The sequence below is a fragment of the Herpailurus yagouaroundi genome, unplaced genomic scaffold (genome assembly GCF_014898765.1).
Source record: "Herpailurus yagouaroundi ecotype Mexico unplaced genomic scaffold, PumYag 29, whole genome shotgun sequence".
NCBI lineage: Eukaryota > Metazoa > Chordata > Mammalia > Carnivora > Felidae > Herpailurus > Herpailurus yagouaroundi.
Genome location: NW_024412377.1, coordinates 91,884,899 through 91,904,844, shown reverse-complemented (window position 1 = coordinate 91,904,844; position 19,946 = coordinate 91,884,899). Strand labels below are relative to the sequence as shown.

At 35.6% G+C, this 19,946-nt stretch overlaps 1 long non-coding RNA gene across 2 annotated transcripts in view; it reads right to left on the bottom strand.

Moving 5' to 3' along the window:
• The window catches only part of LOC121013589 (uncharacterized), a 175,757-nt gene that overhangs the window by 113,706 nt on the left and 42,105 nt on the right, over positions 1-19,946 (bottom strand). The window contains exon 4 of one of the 2 annotated variants that reach the window (XR_005782794.1): positions 1,858-1,951. The exons of the other annotated variant lie outside the window; for it this stretch is intronic. This is a non-coding gene — a long non-coding RNA (uncharacterized LOC121013589). The remainder of the gene's footprint in view (positions 1-1,857; positions 1,952-19,946) is intronic. 2 annotated transcript variants of the gene reach the window in all.

The following is a 19,946-nucleotide window of genomic DNA, read 5'->3' as shown; positions in this document are numbered from 1 at the left end:
GTTAGGGCTTAGATAAAATCTGGAAGAAGTCTGTCTAAAGTTTAGTCAACCTGAAAGAAATATTAGCACCATCTTGGTCACAAGACCTTTTTCTTAATACCTTGTTTTACAATGGTCATATAAGTTATTTATCATTTTGAGATTCATGCTTACAAGGGAAGCAAAGTTTCAGAGAGCTTGGCATTAGCCCATGATTATACAGCTAGTTCAGCTGCAAATTCAAGATGTTCTTACTTTACATGAGTGTTTTCACCTCTATCTTGTGTCAAATTCTTGACTGAGATATCACTTTATCTCTTTGGAAGAACATGCTTTTTATTCTTAATTTTACCTGTTTCAAAATTGTGTTCACCTTCCAGGGGAAAGAAGTGTGGAACTGACTGCTGTATTTATTTTTATCTCTATTAAACACAGCTGTCTGGAACCAGCATAGCACAATATAAAGTGTCCTAACTAAATGGCACAGCATTTACATTTGAGTATTTTGAGCCCAGAAGATATTATAACTGATCTTCCCTTTTGCCCCCAAATCAGGGATAGGCTGTCTTTTCTTAAGAAGAACTTCCTTTAGAGCCTGACACCCAAACGAATCAGCAAAAGGGTCTTAAGAGTTCTTGACAGCTCTCTGTCAAGTACTCAGACCAACAGTGCATAGCTCTGTGGATCTGACAGGATGAGAGGACAAGCTGCTTGCTATGTTAAAGCAAGCATAAAAATAATGAGCAAAGAAAGTTCATAGACACCATTATGATAGTTGGAGCTAAATAATATATGACATTAATGGCTTGAACTTAACACAGCTTCTTATTAAAATCTCTTCTTTCCTTGAGGGATCAGGAAACACGATAAATTACAAGTCTTTGGTACATGAAGCATTGTAGACAGACGGGTTACTTTTACTTATAACTTGTAGATGAATAAAATTCTATCAAAAATCTAATGAGCTTTACCCGTCCAGATAGTTGGAAACTGAGTAATTTTTAACTTAGTTTTATAACTTTGCAATTTAAGAACACTCTGTTTTTGAATGTGTAACTTTTTGTGAAATATAGCTTTGAATAATTATCTTCCTTCAGAAGCGTATCACGTGATTTCACAGATATGTAACAATTGGGATGTGAAGGAGGTCATTATAAACTAAACATTTTTAACTCTTCAGACCCAGGAAGCATCCCAGCACAGTCTACCTAATGAATAGGGTAACAATATCTAAACAAGGATTTATATTATGACAACATTTTACACTTAAACTTATGTATTCAAAGTAATTAACAAAATGTCTGGTTTACAAATGGAAATTCAAAAATGTATTATTAATGAATAAAAGGAGGAAATAAAAAAGAAATTTCATGTCTTCAACAAATATTTGTTGAATACCCACTGTATATATTATATTCTAAGCACTTTGCCCTCTTAGGAAATAAAACTGGCAAAGAGTCAATGCTATATTATATATTTGGACATAGATATCAAAACTGTCAACAAAATGATGTTTCTGAGGTTTTAGAATGAATTGCATGTTTTTGTGGAAATTGTATTTTGTTACCTGTGGGAATGGACATCATTAGTTTACTGAGTTACTAGAATATGTAGTATTTATAAAAAGTATGATTTTTACATGAAAATGAAAGAGAATGATGAAGGAATTCCTGTTATGTAAATATGGCTACAAAATTGAAAGACATTAAATACATTAATAAGCTTCCCAGTTGCTAGTGGAATTAAAGCAACAGAACTCTAACAATAGCTTAGGTAGGGTTTGGAATACAAATTAAAAGTATTTTATAAGTCTTTTTTCATTTTATAAAACTTTTAATCAAAGAAAAAATTTGAACATAGAAACTTTTTCTTACTTACTTTCTTCAGATCATTATCCACTTCTTCTTAGTTTGATGGTTATATGCAGATTTATTTGAATGTTCTTTTTTAGTTCTAACTAGATGGCCCATTCCTATGTAAGCACAAAGGTAATTAGAGTAAAACTCATTAAAAAAGGTCTATAGTAAATGAAAAACTGTATGTAAAATAATTCATAATTTACAAAAATATAAAAACAATTATGTACTAATATCAAAATAAGGTATTGCTGGGTCATGTGTGTGTCTCAGTTAGTTGAGCAACTGATGCTTCATTTCAGATCAGGCCGTGAACAATGGTCATGGGATGGAGCCCCACATCAGGCTCCATGCTGAGCATGAAACCTGCTTAAGACTCTTTCTCTGTCTCCCTCTGTCCCTCTCTCCCACTTGTGACCTCTAAGAAATACAAATAAAAAAATAGAAAAAAAAAGTATTGTTTATCCAAGCTCTTTAGTTTACATCTTAATAAAACATTAATATACAAATATTATAAATATAAAAACAATTGAGTCACTGAATTCAAACTCAGCTTAGAATTTTTCAATCCAAAGACTACATAAGTATGAACCTGATGGTAAATTTTCATGTAAAATTCTAAATAAATCCTACAGAATAATCTCTGAGTACAACTTTGACAGAAAATAAAATAAAACTGGTTTAGCACAAGGTTTTAGATGTGTGATCCAAAGAGTGCTTTTACATTATTTTATTCCCCCTTTATCCCATATAACCCCTAAGATTATCACTTTATCATACTTCAATTACTCTTGAAACTTTCTTAAAATCATGAGTTTTCTAGTCAGACAAATCTAGGCTCGTATCACAACTATAGCTCTTACTGGTTGGGTAAACAAGGCCAAACAATTTACATTTGCTACTTAGAATATTTCTCATTATAAAGTACAGGTTACATAGAAGTTAGAGATTTTCATTGGAATTATACAGATAAATTCCTTAATATAGTTTCTGGCAGTTAAAAATGAGTCAAGGAAAGGTAACTATTATTAAAATTATTTCTATGATTCTTGTCAGTATTATCAGACACTTTCCCATATCTTTATCAGAATCAATCAGCACCTGAATATTCAAGTAAAATTGATCTTTTTCTGTCAGGAAAAAAATGTTTCTCACTGGAGGTTCTCAATAGATTACTATTAAATGTTATTCAGCAGACAAAACGTTAAAGAAAGCTCAAATATTTTAATTCTGCTAATGAAAGCAGCTTTTTTAAGGGAGGGTGGTGAAATATGCATAAGCAAAAGTAAACAAAAAACATATGATAGGAAAATCTCAGAGGAATGAAAAGACAGAGCCACTAAAAAAGTAGTGATGGCTGCCTGAAACCATAGAATACCTAGATATGATGTCCTTTTTTAAAAGGATATTTCCCTAGATATCTCTTGTTGTGATGTTATTGGGCCAGCCTAGTTACTAGTCCTCTCAAACTATATTTTTAAATGTCTACTTTACACACAATGTGGTAAAGGAAAGATTTACTTAAAAAAAATAAGAGTCAAATAAACTGTGAGGTCCTAAGGAGATTCTTAAGTAAATTTATCATCTTAAAAATGTAGAGTAGATAGCTTTCTCCATGGATTTTTTTTTTTTACCTAATATGTTACTCTTTCTTTCCAGAGTGTTTCTTACATATTTCAATTTGTTCTTTAATTGATTACTTGAAATATGAGGTTTTTTTATTGTGCAGAAATCATCACTTGAAATCATATTTATGTACCAAAAATAATATCAGCTGCTACTTACAATACATACTATTACACTGTTAAGTGAGTCACAGAAAGCATCTATTTTTATTTCTAAGAACTCAATAAAATAGATATTTTTACTTCCACTTAACAAAGGATCTGAGACTTAGATAGGTTAAATTCCTGTCCAATATCCCACAAGTATTGTGGTAGACTACAAATCACAGAATTTAATTAGAAGAGTATTTTTTTCTAAATAGGCTTCATTAATGTTTGTTTAAAAATGAATTAAAAGAATGAGCGCCAATCTCATGTTTTACTGTGATATTTGATTCTTTAATATAGTTTGATTATTGATTCTTTCTGCCAAAGATGTGAAACTGGAAACTGCCTCATGTCTCAGCCCATAATTTCACTCTGATATCACAATTGCACATATATGAGTTGCATATATATGAGTAGGTTCTGTGAAATTTTCCTAGAAGTCATGAGGTTTATTCCAATACATTTACTATTCAGTATGTTAGTCTTGAAAACTTTATGGACATGAGGCCTTGCTAAATTTATATAACTACAATACAGTAAAATTAAAATAGTCATAGGTTAAAAAAGTCATTGTCTACAGGAGTGTAACTCTAATACAGTAAGAAATGACTAACAGGTGTTCTCAATTTTATATTAATTGTTAGATTTCAGAATCTTAGGAATGAACGGGATCTTAGAGGACAGATATTTCAGTATCTAATATAATGTAACAATCTTTCTAAAATACTCCTGACAGGTGTCCAGTTAAACTTTGATTGAATACTTGCAAGGACAAGGAACATGCCACTTTGTAAGGCATCCTATTCCATTTAAAACGATATTAGCTACTGTCCTTAGTTTTTTTTTTTTTTTTTATTTATATATGAAATTTATTGTCAAAGTGGTTTCCATACAACACCCGGTGCTCATCACAAAAGGTGCCCTCCTCAATACCCATCACCCACCCTCTCCTCCCTCCCACCCCCCATCAACCCTTAGTTTGTTCTCAGTTCTCAACAGTCTCTTATGCTTTGGCTCTCTCCCACTCTAACCTCTTTTTTTTTTTTTTTTCCTTCCCCTCCCCCATGGGTTCCTGTTAAGTTTCTCAGGATCCACATAAGAGTGAAACCATATGGTATCTGTCTTTCTCTGTATGGCTTATTTCACTTAGCATCACACTCTCCAGTTCCATCCATGTTGCTACAAAAGGCCATATTTCATTTTTTCTCATTGCCACGTAGTATTCCATTGTGAATATAAACCACAATTTCTTTATCCATTCATCAGTTGATGGACATTTAGGTTCTTTCCATAATTTGGCTATTGTTGAGAGTGCTGCTATGAACATTGGGGTACAAGTGCCCCTATGCATCAGTACTCCTGTGTCCCTTGGATAAATTCCTAGCAGTGCTATTGCTGGGTCATAGGGTAGGTCTATTTTTAATTTTCTGAGGAACCTCCACACTGCTTTCCAGAGCGGCTGCACCAATTTGCATTCCCACCAACAGTGCAAGAGTGTTCCTGTTTCCCCACATCCTCTCCAGCATCTATAGTCTCCTGATTTGTTCATTTTGGCCACTCTGACTGGCGTGAGGTGATACCTGAGTGTGGTTTTGATTTGTATTTCCCTGATAAGGAGCGACGCTGAACATCTTTTCATGTGCCTGTTGGCCATCCGGATGTCTTCTTTAGAGAAGTGTCTATTCATGTTTTCTGCCCCTTTCTTCACTGGGTTATTTGCTTTTCGGGTGTGGAGTTTGGTGAGCTCTTTATAGATTTTGGATACTAGCCCTTTGTGCGATATGTCATTTGCAAATATCTTTTCCCATTCCTTTGGTTGCCTTTTAGTTTTGTTGGTTGTTTCCTTTGCTGTGCAGAAGCTTTTTATCTTCATAAGGTCCCAGTAATTCACTTTTGCTTTTAATTCCCTTGCCTTTGGGGATGTGTCGAGTAAGAGATTGCTACGGCTGAGGTCAGAGAGGTCTTTTCCTGCTTTCTCCTCTAAGGTTTGGATGGTTTCCTGTCTCACATTCAGGTCCTTTATCCATTTGGAGTTTATTTTTGTGAATGGTGTGAGAAAGTGGTCTAGTTTCAACCTTCTGCATGTTGCTGTCCAGTTCTCCCAGCACCATTTGTTAAAGAGACTGTCTTTTTCCCATTGGATGTTCTTTCCTGCTTTGTCAAAGATGAGTTGGCCATACGTTTGTGGGTCTAGTTCTGGGGTTTCTATTCTATTCCATTGGTCTATGTGTCTGTTTTTGTGCCAATACCATGCTGTCTTGATGATGACAGCTTTGTAGTAGAGGCTAAAGTCTGGGATTGTGATGCCTCCTGCTTTGGTCTTCTTCTTCAAAATTGCTTTGGCTATTCGGGGCCTTATGTGGTTCCATATAAATTTTAGGATTGCTTGTTCTAGTTTCGAGAAGAATGCTGGTGCAATTTTGATTGCGATTGCATTGAATGTGTAGATAGCTTTGGGTAGTATTGACATTTTGACAATATTTATTCTTCCAATCCATGAGCAGGGAATGTCTTTCCATTTCTTTAAATCTTCTTCAATTACCTTCATAAGCTTTCTATAGTTTTCAGCATACGGATCCTTTACATTTTTGTTAGATTTATTCCTAGGTATTTTATGCTTCTTGGTGCAATTGTGAATGGGATCAGTTTCTTTATTTGTCTTTCTGTTGCTTCATTGTTAGTGTATAAGAATGCAACTGATTTCTGTACATTGATTTTGTATCCTGCAACTTTGCTGAATTCATGTATCAGTTCTAGCAGACTTTTGGTGGAGTCTATCGGATTTTCCATGTATAATATCATGTCATCTGCAAAAAGCGAAAGCTTGACTTCATCTTTGCCAATTTGGATGCCTTTGATTTCCTTTTGTTGTCTGATTGCTGATGCTAGAACTTCCAGCACTATGTTAAACAACAGCGGTGAGAGTGGGCATCCCTGTCGTGTTCCTGATCTCAGGGGAAAAAGCTCTCAGTTTTTCCCCGTTGAGGATGATGTTAGCTGTGGGCTTTTCATAAATGGCTTTTATGATCTTTAAGTATGTTCCTTCTATCCCGACTTTCTCAAGGGTTTTTATTAAGAAAGGGTGCTGGATTTTGTCAAAGGCCTTTTCTGCATCGATTGACAGGATCCTATGGTTCTTCTCTTTTTTTTTGTTAATGTGATGTATCACGTTGATTGATTTGCAAATGTTGAACCAGCCCTGCATCCCAGGAATGAATCCCACTTGATCATGGTGAATAATTCTTTTTATATGCCGTTGAATTCGATTTGCTAGTATCTTATTGAGAATTTTTGCGTCCATATTCATCAGGGATATTGGCCTGTAGTTCTCTTTTTTTACTGGGTCTCTGTCTGGTTTAGGAATCAAAGTAATACTGGCTTCATAGAATGAGTCTGGAAGTTTTCCTTCCCTTTCTGTTTCTTGGAATAGCTTGAGAAGGATAGGTATTATCTCTGCTTTAAACATCTGGTAGAACTCCCCTGGGAAGCCATCTGGTCCTGGACTCTTATTTGTTGGGAGATTTTTGATAACCGATTCAATTTCTTCGCTGGTTATGGGTCTGTTCAAGCTTTCTATTTCCTCCTGATTGAGTTTTGGAAGAGTGTGGGTGTTCAGGAATTTGTCCATTTCTTCCAGGTTGTCCAATTTGTTGGCATATAATTTTTCATAGTAGTCCCTGATAATTGTTTGTATCTCTGAGGGATTGGTTGTAATAATTCCATTTTCATTCATGAGTTTATCTATTTGGGTCATCTCCCGTTTCTTTTTGAGAAGCCTGGCTAGAGGTTTGTCAATTTTGTTTATTTTTCAAAACACCAACTCTTGGTTCCGTTGATCTGCTCTACAGTTTTTTTAGATTCTATATTGTTTATTTCTGCTCTGATCTTTATTATTTCTCTTCTTCTGCTGGGTTTAGGCTGCCTTTGCTGTTCTGCTTCTATTTCCTTTCGGTGTGCTGTTAGATTTTGTATTTGGGATTTTTCTTGTTTCTTGAGATAGGCCTGGATTGCAATGTATTTTCCTCTCAGGACTGCCTTCGCTGCATCCCAAAGCGTTTGGATTGTTGTATTTTCATTTTCATTTGTTTCCATATATTTTTTAATTTCTTCTCTAATTGCCTGGTTGACCCACTCATTCGTTAGTAGGGTGTTCTTTAACCTCCATGCTTTTGGAGGTTTTCCAGACTTTTTTCTGTGGTTGATTTCAAGCTTCATAGCATTGTGGTCTGAAAGTATGCATGGTATGATTTCAATTCTTGTAAACTTATGAAGGGCTGTTTTGTGACCCAGTATATGATCTATCTTGGAGAATGTTCCATGTGCACTCGAGAAGAAAGTCTATTCTGTTGCTTTGGGATGCAGAGTTCTAAATCTATCTGTCAAGTCCATCTGATCCAATGTCTCATTCAGGGCCCTTGTTTCTTTATTGACCGTGTGTCTAGATGATCTATCCATTTCTGTAAGTGGGGTGTTAAAGTCCCCTGCAATTACCACATTCTTATCAATAAGGTTGCTTGTGTTTATGAGTAACTGTTTTATATATTTGGGGGTTCCGGTATTCGGCGCATAGACATTTATAATTGTTAGCTCTTCCTGATGGATAGTCCCTGTCACTATTATATAATGTCCTTCTTCATCTCTTGTTACAGCCTTTAATTTAAAGTCTAGTTTGTCTGATATAAGTATGGCTACTCCAGCTTTCTTTTGGCTTCCAGTAGCATGATAAATAGTTCTCCATCCCCTCACTCTCAATCTAAAGGTGTCCTCAGCTCTAAAATGAGTCTCTTGTAGACAGCAAATAGATGGGTCTTGTTTTTTTACCCATTCTGATACCCTATGTCCTTTGGTTGGCGCATTTAATCCATTTACATTCAGTGTTATTATAGAAAGATATGGGTTTAGAGTCATTGTGATGTCTGTATGTTTTATGCTTGTAGTCATGTCTCTGGTACTTTGTCTCACAGGGTCCCCCTTAGGATCTCTTGTAGGGCTGGTTCAGTGGTGACAAATTCCTTCAGTTTTTGTTTGTTTGGGAAAACATTTATCTCTCCCTCTATTCTAAATGACAGACTTGCTGGATAGAGGATTCTCGGCTGCATATTTTTTCTGTCTAGCACACTGAAAATCTCGTGCCAATTCTTTCTGGCCTGCCAAGTTTCAAAAGAGAGATCAGTCACGAGTCTTATAGGTCTCCCTTTATATGTGAGGGCACGTTTACCCCTTGCTGCTTTCAGAATTTTCTCTTTATCCTTGTATTTTGCCAGTTTCACTATGATATGTCGTGCAGAAGGTCGATTCAAGTTATGTCTGAAGGGAGTTCTCTGTGCCTCTTGGATTTCAATGCCTTTTTCCTTCCCCACTTCAGGGAAGTTCTCAGGTATTATTTCTTCACGTACCTCTTCAACACCTTTCTCTCTCTCTTCCTCCTCTGGGATACCAATTATGCGTATATTATTTCTTTTTAGTGTATCATTTAGTTCTCTAATTTTCCCCTCATACTCCTGGATTTTTTTATCTCTCTTTTTCTCAGCTTCCTCTTTTTCCATAACTTTATCTTCTAGTTCACCTATTCTCTCCTCTGCCTCTTCAATCCGAGCCGTGGTGGTTTCCATTTTGTTATGCATTTCGTTTAAAGCGTTTTTCAGCTCCTCGTGACTGTTCCTTAGTCCCTTGATCTCTGTAGCAAGAGATTCTCTGCTGTCAGCTATACTGTTTTCAAGCCCAGTCATTAATTATATGACTATTATTCTAAATTCACTTTCTGTTATATTATTTAAATCCTTTTTGATCAGCTCATTAGCTGTTGTTATTTCCTGGAGATTCTTCTGAGGGGAATTCTTCCGCTTGGTCATTTTGGATAGTCCCTGGCGTGGTGAGGACCTGCAGGGCACTTCCCCTGTGCTGTGGTGTATAACTGGAGTTGGTGGGCGGAGCCGCAGTCAGACCTGATGTCTGCCCCCAGCCCACCGCTGGGGCCACAGTCAGACTGGTGCGTGCCTTCTCTTCCCCTCTCCTAGGGGCGGGATTCACTGTGGGGTGGGGTGGCCTGTCTGGGCTACTTGCACACTGCCAGGCTTGTGATGCTGGGGATCTGGCGTCTTAGCTGGGGTGGGTAGGCAAGGTGCACAGGGGCAGGAGGGGCAGGCTTAGCTTGCTTCTCCTTAGGTGATCCACTTCAGGAGGGGCCCTGTGGCAGCAGGAGGGAGTCAGATCCGCTGCTGGAGGTTTGGCTCCGCAGAAGCGCAGAGTTGGGTGTTTGTGCGGAGTGAGCAAGTTCCCTGGCAGGAACTGGTTCTCTTTGGGATTTTGGCTGGGGGATGGGCGGGGGAGATGGCGCTGGCTAGCGCCTTTGTTCCCCACCAAACTGAGCTGTGTCATCCGGGGAGTCAGCAGCTCTCCCTCCTTTTGTCCTCCAGCCTTCCCGCTTTCTGAGCAGAGCTGTTAACTTATGACCTCCCAGACACTAAGTTGCGCTTGCTGTTGGAACACAGTGTCAGGCCCCTACGCTTTTGCCAGCCAGACTCGAGGGCTCTGCTTGGCCCGGGAGCCGCCCCTCCGCCCTGGCTCCCTCCCGCCAGTCTGTGGAGCGCTCACTGCCTCGCCGCCCTTCCTACCCTCTTCCGTGGGCCTCTCGTCTGCGCTTGGCTCAGGTGACTCCGTTCTGCTAATCCTCTGGCAGTTTTCTGGGTTATTTAGGCAGGTGTAGGTGGAATCTAAGTGATCAGCAGGACGCGCGGTGAGCCCAGCGTCCTCCTACGCTGCAATCTTAAAGAGGACTCCCCTGTCCTCAGTTTTTCATAAGCCTCAGTTCATTCTAGATTTTATGGCCGTAATTGTAAGTACTATAAATTACTTCTGGAGATTCAAGTATAATAGCCTACTCTACAGATTTAACCCCATCCTTACTGATTTTAAGTTTAATTTAGGTAATGCCTAATAGAGAACTCTAATATTTTGACCTAATATACCTGCCCCACGTCTGTCTAAAATATGCAAGTATGACCTAGTGGCTTATAGTACTTGAATGAGAATTGTGCAGTCAATATCTAAAGAATATAAACCACAGAAATAAAACATGCAAATGTTTTACTGTGGTTGCAAATAATGAAGTGGTCTGAATATCTATCAATAGGTAATGATTGACTGAATTATAGTGCACCCATATTATGCAATAATGGAATAAAGATATGAGTTTCTTCTCTCTATCTATTTATAGCAAATACAAGATACATCTCCTTAAGGTTATGCAAGTTATAGAATGTTGTGTGCATTATGACAACTTTTTTTGACTTTTTATTGTAGTGAAATATACATAAGATAAAATGTATTATTTTAACCACTAATAAGTACAATTCAGGGGCATTAAATACACTTACAATGTTGTGTAACCATCACTGCATTGTTAAGGAAAATAGAAAAAAAAGTTACAGATGTTTTCTTGCATTTGAAAAGTTAAAATATTAAATAGGATGATGTAGTTTAACATTTTTCTAGAATACAGGATATAAAAGAGAAAATATAGGAAAAACTGAAATGAAAATTGATGTAGAAATTCTTATTCACATAGGAAAAATACATAGAAATGTTTTGTTGCTGAAGATAGAGCCAAGTTCTCACACACACACACACACACACACACACACACACACACACACAAGCCTGGAATGATGAACAAAATGAATGAAGAGTGATATCTAAAATAATTATGGTGACATTTCAGAACTCTAAAAGGGTAAACATAGCATCCCTAGAGTATAAGCTTCACAATGGCTAATATTTTCTTTTTATTGTTCAATTTTCTTTCTCTAGTTTATTTGTTTTTAATGTTTGTTTATTTATTTTGACAGAGAGAGGATAGTGAGCAGGAGAGGGGCAGAGAGAGAAGGAGACAAAGAATCCCAAACAGGCTCCATGTTGTCAGCACAGAGCCTGATGCAAGGCTTGAACTGACAAAGAGTGAGATGGTGACCTGAGCTGAAATCAAGAGTTACATGCTTAACCAGCTGAGCCACTCAGACGCCCTTCTTCCTCCAGTTTAAAGAAGAGTACCTATTTTATCAGCAAGTGCTTATTAATAACATTTGTTTAATAAATGAAGGAATGAAAATGAGTGCCAATCTCACACAGTTATATTTTGATTTTTGATACTTTCATTATTGTTTCTGCCAAAAACATGGTGTTGGAGGGTAAGTGACATAACTGAAACTGTTAACAATAAAAGAAAATATAGATTCAACATTTCTGGAACTTTCCTGCATGCATAAGTAAATAGTCAAAATATTATTTTTAAATTAAGTATTACTATGATAGGGCAGAGTGATAAGACTAGCTGAGGCAACAAAAGTCATTTAGAGTCAAACCTTTTTTTAATACTCAGATCCCCTCAAATCCATGTTAAATACACTCTAAGTTGTAAAGGGACAATTTTGAAATGCTAGTGAAAGTATCTGTAACTGAATTCTAGTATTTATTTTATACCTCCCTAATGATTTCACACAAACTTTATAACCATGTTGTCTTTTGCATGAAGATGTTCTCTAGCTGTTAAAATATTTTCATTAGTCAAAGGAACAGGTCAAACATCAGGGGTCTTAGGGTCCTAGGAGCAAACCTAAGGCAGTAAAGGACCCAGATTGGTAAATAAATATTACACCCCTTGGTGGGAAAATTCAGAAGTTTATTGTACAGTTACTCACAGTGGGGTTGAATCCCAATTGACCACGTGGTTATCCCAGTCACAAATGGATGTTTTTTTGGTTTTTCTCCCTCCCATACCAATTTCTTTCTCTATTACCAGAGTTTCTGAAGTCATTTTCCAGATAAACTATTTGCACACAAATGCTTTCTCAGCGTCATCCTCTGGTGGAATCCAAACTAAAATAAATTTAATATTATACAAAGAGAGAAAATCTTTTCATGAAATAAAATTGTAGATTTCCCTGAAAAAAAATTTGTCAAGAAAGTACAAAACAGGGGTGCCTAGGTGGCTCAGTCAGTTAAGCATCTGACTCGATTTCAACTCAGGTAATGATCTCATGGTTCGTGAGTTCAAGCTCCATGTTGGACTCCACACTGACAGTGTGGACCCTGCTTAGGTATTCTCTCCTTCTCTCTCTGTCCCTGCCCTGCTCTCTAAATAAATAAATAAATAAATAAATAAATAAATAACTTAAAAAAAAGAAAGTACAAGACGAAACACCTAAAAGGGAATTATGAGGAGGTGGGTTTCAGCTTTGATATGTAAGAGCTTTGAAGTCATCACTCCTGCGCTTACAACAAGTTAAAAAGCTGAACAAAAAGAATGTCAACACCTTTCTTGTATATATCTGATAAATGTATATAGCAAACTGCTATCCCCAAATTTAGAGAGACAAACTTCAGAGAATCACAAATGAAATAAACTTTAATGGAACAGAAACTTTGGAGCCCTAAATTGGTAGGAAAACTTAAATTTTAATTTTGACAACCTGCCAGTGGTTGAATGTGAACTAGTATGAGAGTGAAAAACTTCTGGGAGTTCAGTCTTAGGGGGGCCCTCACTTTCATGGGTTTCACTTCTAGAAACACTATCATGTTCTCATGTTGAAGATCAGAGAAAAGTTCCCTTATAGATCTGGCAAGGGGAATGTAAAATCACCCCTTTAAAATACAGCCAAGTTATTCTCCATTGAAAAGACTTACTCTCCAGGGAAAAAGAATACAGCTTTATTACACCTAAGAATAAGATTTTTATAAGTCCAGTCACTCTGGCCTTCCTGTCTCACCTAAGGGGAGGAAAAAAACCTAAGAAACACTTGTGAAAGTCATGCCCAGAGACAGAGGCACACCAAGACACTGACATTCTGTCATGTGATTATATGCTCATCCTCTTGTACACTTTATTACCACATCAACATGTTTCCAGTAAAATAACAAAAGATCACAGCTGAAAGAGCCATAAGGCACACAGACTATTTAAGGGGAAGTTGTTAGTGAAATCTAAACACAATCGGTGGATCAGAATAAGGACCCTATTTGAAGTTTCTGATCCCTACAGCCTCAGACAACATTAAACACTATCCAATTCCTATGAAAATTAACATAAACTCTTCTACTAAAGGTTGATTTATCTCAGTTTCTGTTACCTGACAAATCATGTTTGGCTTTCAACAAACAGATTAGAAGATGTGTCATAAACCAAGAAAAATTATAGTCTAAAGAGATGAAGCAAGCATTAGAATCATAATGGTATGGAATTATCACTCAGGGAATTTTAAATAATTATAACTAATATGTTAGGGGCTGTAGTGGAAAAGAAGAGACACTAGAATAGATAGGCAAAATAAACAGAGAAGCAGACAATCTAAGAAAAAATCAAACGGAAATGGTACAAATAAAAAACACTATTACAAAAATGAAGAATGCCTTTGATGGGCTTATCAGTAAACTGAAAATGACTTAGACACAAGTAAGTGATCATGAGAGCACATGGGTGGCTCAGGTAGACTCAGGTCATGATCTCACAGGTCTGAGTTCAAGCCCTGCATTGGGCTCTGTGCTGACAGTTGCTGGGGATTCTGTGTCCCTCTCTCTCTCTGCCCCTCACCAGCTGGTTCTCTCTCCCTCTCTGTCTCTCTCTCTCACACACAAAAATAAGTAATAGACATTTAAAAAAGTTAGTGATCAGGGAAATATGTCCGTGAAAACTTCAAAAACTGAAATGCAATAAAAAAGAAAGAAAGAAAGAAAGAAAGAAAGAAAGAAAGAAAGAAAGAAAAAGAAAAAGGTAAGAGAAGCCAGACCAAATTCTAAGAACTGTGGGACGATATGAGATGTAACATACATGGTGACTGGGATGTCAGAAGAAGACAGAGAGAATGGAGCAGCAGAAATATTTGAAGTAATAATAGTTAAAGATTTTCTACAATTAATAACAGGATCCATACCACTGATCCATGAAGCTATGAAAACAATAGGAGAAACAGAAAAAAAAACCAAAGACATCTAAGTAGATCATAATCTAATGCAGAAATCAAATACAAAGTAAAAAATCTTGAAAGAATTTAGAGGGCAGGGATCTTACTACAGAGTATAACAACTGCATTATTATATAACAAGTATAACAATTATATTGGACATCTTGTCACTTACTACGCAAGCAAAGGAAAGTAGAACATGTTGAAAGAGTAAAACTCTGCCACCCTAAAATATGACATCGAACACAATTATTCTTCAAAAACAAAGGACAAAGAAAGAATTTCTTTAAAAAAAACTGAAGAAATTCATTGCTAGAAAGTTTGCCTTGCAAGAATTGTTAAAGAAAGTTTTCAGTAAAACAAAAAAATGATACAGATTAGAAACTCAAATCTACATATTTAAAGGAAGAGCATCAAGAAAAGAATAAATGAAAGTAAATAAAATATTTTTTGTGTTCTTAACTGTTCTAAAATTCACTGTTTTAGAAGTAATTATAGCAACAATATATTGGATTGGTGAAATGGATGACAGCAGCATTATCAGAAATGAGAGGAAAAAAACTTGGGATACTTTTATAAGGTACATGTGAATACTTTAGTGTTTGAAGGTGACTTTAAATTAATCATAACTGTATACTACAAACTATAGGGCACTCTTTTTTTAAGAGCATAATCAATATCGAAAGAGATGACAGAAAATAAAATTCTATAAAACCTTCAATTAAAATCAGAAAAGGCAGGTAAATAGAGAAAGAAAAAGAAAGATAACAAGTGCAATAAACAAATTACAAATAGATACAATCCAACAATATCAATAATCATTTCAAATAGTAATGATTTAAATATATTAATAAAAATGGTAAAAAAGAGTATCATGGACAACTATATGCCTACAAATTTGACAACTTATATAAAATGGACCATTTTATTGAAAGGTACAAACTACCAAAAATTATGCAATAAGTAAATAAATAAATAAATTGAATTGGGCTGTATATTTTGAAGAAACTGAAAGTATAATTAACCTTCCAAAAAAAAAAAAGTAATGCATTTCGGTTCTACTGGAGAAGTCTACTATTTAAAAAGAAATGGTACCCTTCTACACAACTATTTCTAGAAAGCAGAAGGAGGAGAAATGCTTCCTAACTCATTCTCTAAGGTCTGCATCACCCTGAGCAAAACCATACAAAAACCATTACAAAAACAAACAAACAAGCAAACAAAAAGTATAGATCAACATCTATCAAAAACATAGATGCAAAATGTTCAACAAGACTTCAGCAAATTGAATCTGACAATATATAAACAGAATTACCATAACCAAGTAGGAATTATTCCAAATAATGTTGGTTGCAAGGTTGGTTGTATATTTAAAATCCAATTAATGTAAACCACCACATCAATACAATAAAGAAGAGAAAACACATGATCATATCAAAACACATGATCTACAAAGATAAGAAACAAGATAAGGATCACCCTCCCCATACTCCCATTGCACATCACAACAGAAGTCCCAGGCAGTGCACTAAGAAGGAAGGTATATGATTGGAAAGGAAAAGGTAAAACTATCTTTGTTCAAAGATGATAAAACTATCTACATAGAAAATCCCAAAGAACCTAGAAAATTTTTCTGCAACTAATTAATAAATATACCAAGGCCACAAAATGCAAGTTTAATATCCATAAATTGACGCTTTCCCATATGTGAGTAATCAGCAATTTCAATCTGAATTTAAAAAATGCAATTTACACTACCAAAAAAAGTGAAATTCTTAAATATACATGTAGTGAAATATGTACAACATCGATACGCAGAAAACAGCAAAATCATGATGACTAGAATAAAAGCTGATTCAAATAAATGGAGAGATGTTTAGTTTTCAGGGACTGGAAAATTCAATATTGTAAAGATATTAATTCTTTCCAAATTAATCTATAGACTCACTTGAATTATGATCATAACCTTAAGAAGTTATTTTTTTAGATACCAACAAATTCTGAACTTTGTATGAAAAGACCAAAGACTGAAAATAACCAATACATTACTGATGAAGAAGAACAAAGTTAGGGAGCTCACATTACCCAAATTCAGTATTTACATTACAAAGCTGTAACAGTCAAGGCGGCATGATACTGATGAAAGAATAGACACACAAATGAATGAAACAGAATAGAGAGTTAAAAAAATAGACCCATATGAATACAGTAAACTTTTTTTTTGATAAAGAAACAAAGGCAAATCAAGGGACAAAGAATAATATTTCAACAAATAGTGCTGGAACAATTGGACATCTACATGAAAGAAGAAAAAAAGAATCTAGATACAGACCTACACAAAAATTAACTAAAAGTGGATCATATATCCAAATGAAAAACATAAAACAATAACACTTACAGAAGATAGCAGGAGAAAATCTACATGACCTGGTTTTGGTGAAAAGTTTTAAGATGGAAAACCAAAAACATGATTCCTGAAAGAAAACATTGATAATTTAGATATTATTGAAAATTAAAATCTCTGCTCTGCAAAAGACACTGTTAAGAGCATGAAAAGCAGGGTCCCTGAGTGGCTCAGTCCCTTAAGTGACTGACTCTTGATTTCAGCTCAGGTCATGGTCTCAAAGTTCATGGGAATAGAGCCCTGTGTTGGGCTCTGTGCTGACAGCATGGAGCCTGCTTGGAATTTTTTATCTCCCTCTCTCTGTGTCCGTCCCCTGCTCACATAGGCATGTGCACTCTCTCTTTCTCTCTCTCTCAAAATAAATAAATAAATAAATAAATAAATAAACAAACATTTTTTAAAAAGGCATGAAATCTAAGCCATAGACTTGGAGAAAACATACCTGATAATGGTCCTGCATTCAAAATGTACAAAACCTCTTAAGCTCAAGAATAGGTACACAACTCCATTTTAACATAGGCAAAAGAGCTGAATGGACACCTCGCCAAATAGGATATACAGATGACAAATACACATACGAAAAATGTTCAATATCATTTGTGATTAGGGAATTGCAAATTAATACAATAATGAGGAATCACTACACACCTGTTAGAATGGCTAAAATCCAAAAATCTGACAATACAAATTTCTGGTGAGGATGTGAAGCAACAGGAACTCTTATGTGTTGCTAGTGGTAATTCAAAATGTACCAGGTGAAGGAACATTATTCAGTGATAAAATGAAATGTTATCTATCCACAAGTAGACATGCACAAATCCTAAATATATATTGCTAAGCAAAAGAAGCTACTCCAAAGAGCCTACAAAATGTATGATTTCAGTTATATAACACTCTTTAATATACAAAACTATATTATAAAATTATACAAAGGTCAGTGATTGCCAGCGGTTCAGGGGAGGACTGGTGAGTTGAATTGGTAAAGCACAAGTAATTTTGTAGTGTTGTAAACTATTTTTGACACTTTAATAATGGATAATTGTCACTAGGTATTATTCAAAACACATACATAGAACTTTACATCACAAACAGTGAACCCTATTGCCCATTTTGCCTTCCTTCCAAAGTGTAAGGGATGGAAAGGCAGAAGAACAGAGCACCCTCATCTTGTAGAAATGTGATTAACACTGCTGCCATCGGATGATCAAGGTTCTCATTAACAGTGATAAGTCTTGAGGTAACACAGATCCTTGATACAATAAATACAATGAGAATGCAACTTTATCTCTATGGTTTTTCTTGCAAAAACTCAACCTCAGTTTCATCATGAGAAAAATGGACAAAGCACAAAGGGGCATTCCACAAAGTACCTTGACTCCTCAAATTTGTCACAGTCATCAAAAATGAGGAAACTCTGAGAAACTATCACACCCAAGATGGGTTAAAGGAGGCACAACAACTAACTGCAACCTGCTATCTTAGATGAAATCTTAAAACAAATAAATGTCCTGGGATGCCTGGGTAGTTCAGTCAGTTAAGCGTCTAGTTCTTGGTTATGGTTCAAGTCATGATCTCATGGTTCAAGTCATGATCTCCCTGTTCAAGCCCTGTGTGGGGCTCTGTGCTGACAGTGCAGAGCCTGCTTGAAATTCTCTCTCTCTCCCTGTCTCTCTGCCTCTCTTTCTCAAAATAAATAAATAACAAACTTAAAAAAATAAGAAACAGCAACAACAACAAAAACAAAATGATGTTAGGTCAAAACTAAGGAAATCTGAATGGAATATGGACTCTAATAATTGTACATCAATATGGGTTCGTTAATTTTAACAAGTGCGCTATACTAATATGCTAATAGGAGAAATAAGTTGAGGGTATATGGTAACTCTCTATTATCTACTCAATTTATTGTAAGCCTAAAATAGTTAAACAGTAAAATCTTTTTTTTAAAGGCTATTATTGGAGAGAGTTGTGGAAATCATATATAAAATCTAGTAAATAAAATTATGCATTATAATAGTTGGACAATAAAAATATGTTGATATTGTAGACATACACATATCTAATATAAAGAGGAAAAATTTACTATCATTGCAGTAGATGTTAAAAATGCATTGATCAAATTTAAAATATTACTTACCAGAATTAAGATGATGCAGTAATAGGATTAATCTCTCTTAACAAGTTTTAAAAATAATAAAGCAAATGAGCAACCTGTGCAACACTAAATGAATTTCATTATAGTGAAGACTAAGGAAGTATAGTATCATTGTAATGATCAAAATGTGTGGTTGAAGTATTAGCTAATACACTCAGACACATATATTAAAAGTTAGAGAATAAATTTCAGTTGTTTCACAGAAAAGTGTTGTTTAAATATACTAAAATCAAATGAAAATCATTAGTACTAATATGAGAATAATATGGCTACATGGATTTCCTAGGGCTGCTATTACAAAATCTCACAAACTAGGTGGCATAAAACAAGGCAGATGTAATGTCTAAAGGTTCTGGAGGCTGAAGTTCAAAACAAAGGGTTGGTTAGGGTTATGCTTCCTTTGAAACCTCTACGGGGGGATCCTTCCTTGCCTTCTGCAGCTCTGATAGCCACAGGTGTCCCTGGCTTTTGGTCAACTCCAATCTCTATCTCTTCTTATAAAGGCACCCGTTTTTGGATTAGGGTCTCTCAACTAACATGGACTCATCTTAACTTCATTGTATCTGCAAAGATCTTATTTACAAATAAGGTCGCATTCACAGGTTCTGGGAGTTAGTACTTCAATGTATCTTTTTTGAGGATACAGTTTAAACTTTAACACTGGTATACAAGATAAAAACACAGGTTTCTTATGCACCAATAACAAACAATTGAAAGCATACCTGCGTGTGAATATAAGTGTCTGTGTGTATCTATGTATTTATATATTTGTATGTATCTCTCATATTAACATCCAAATAAGTAAAACATTAGAATATATATATA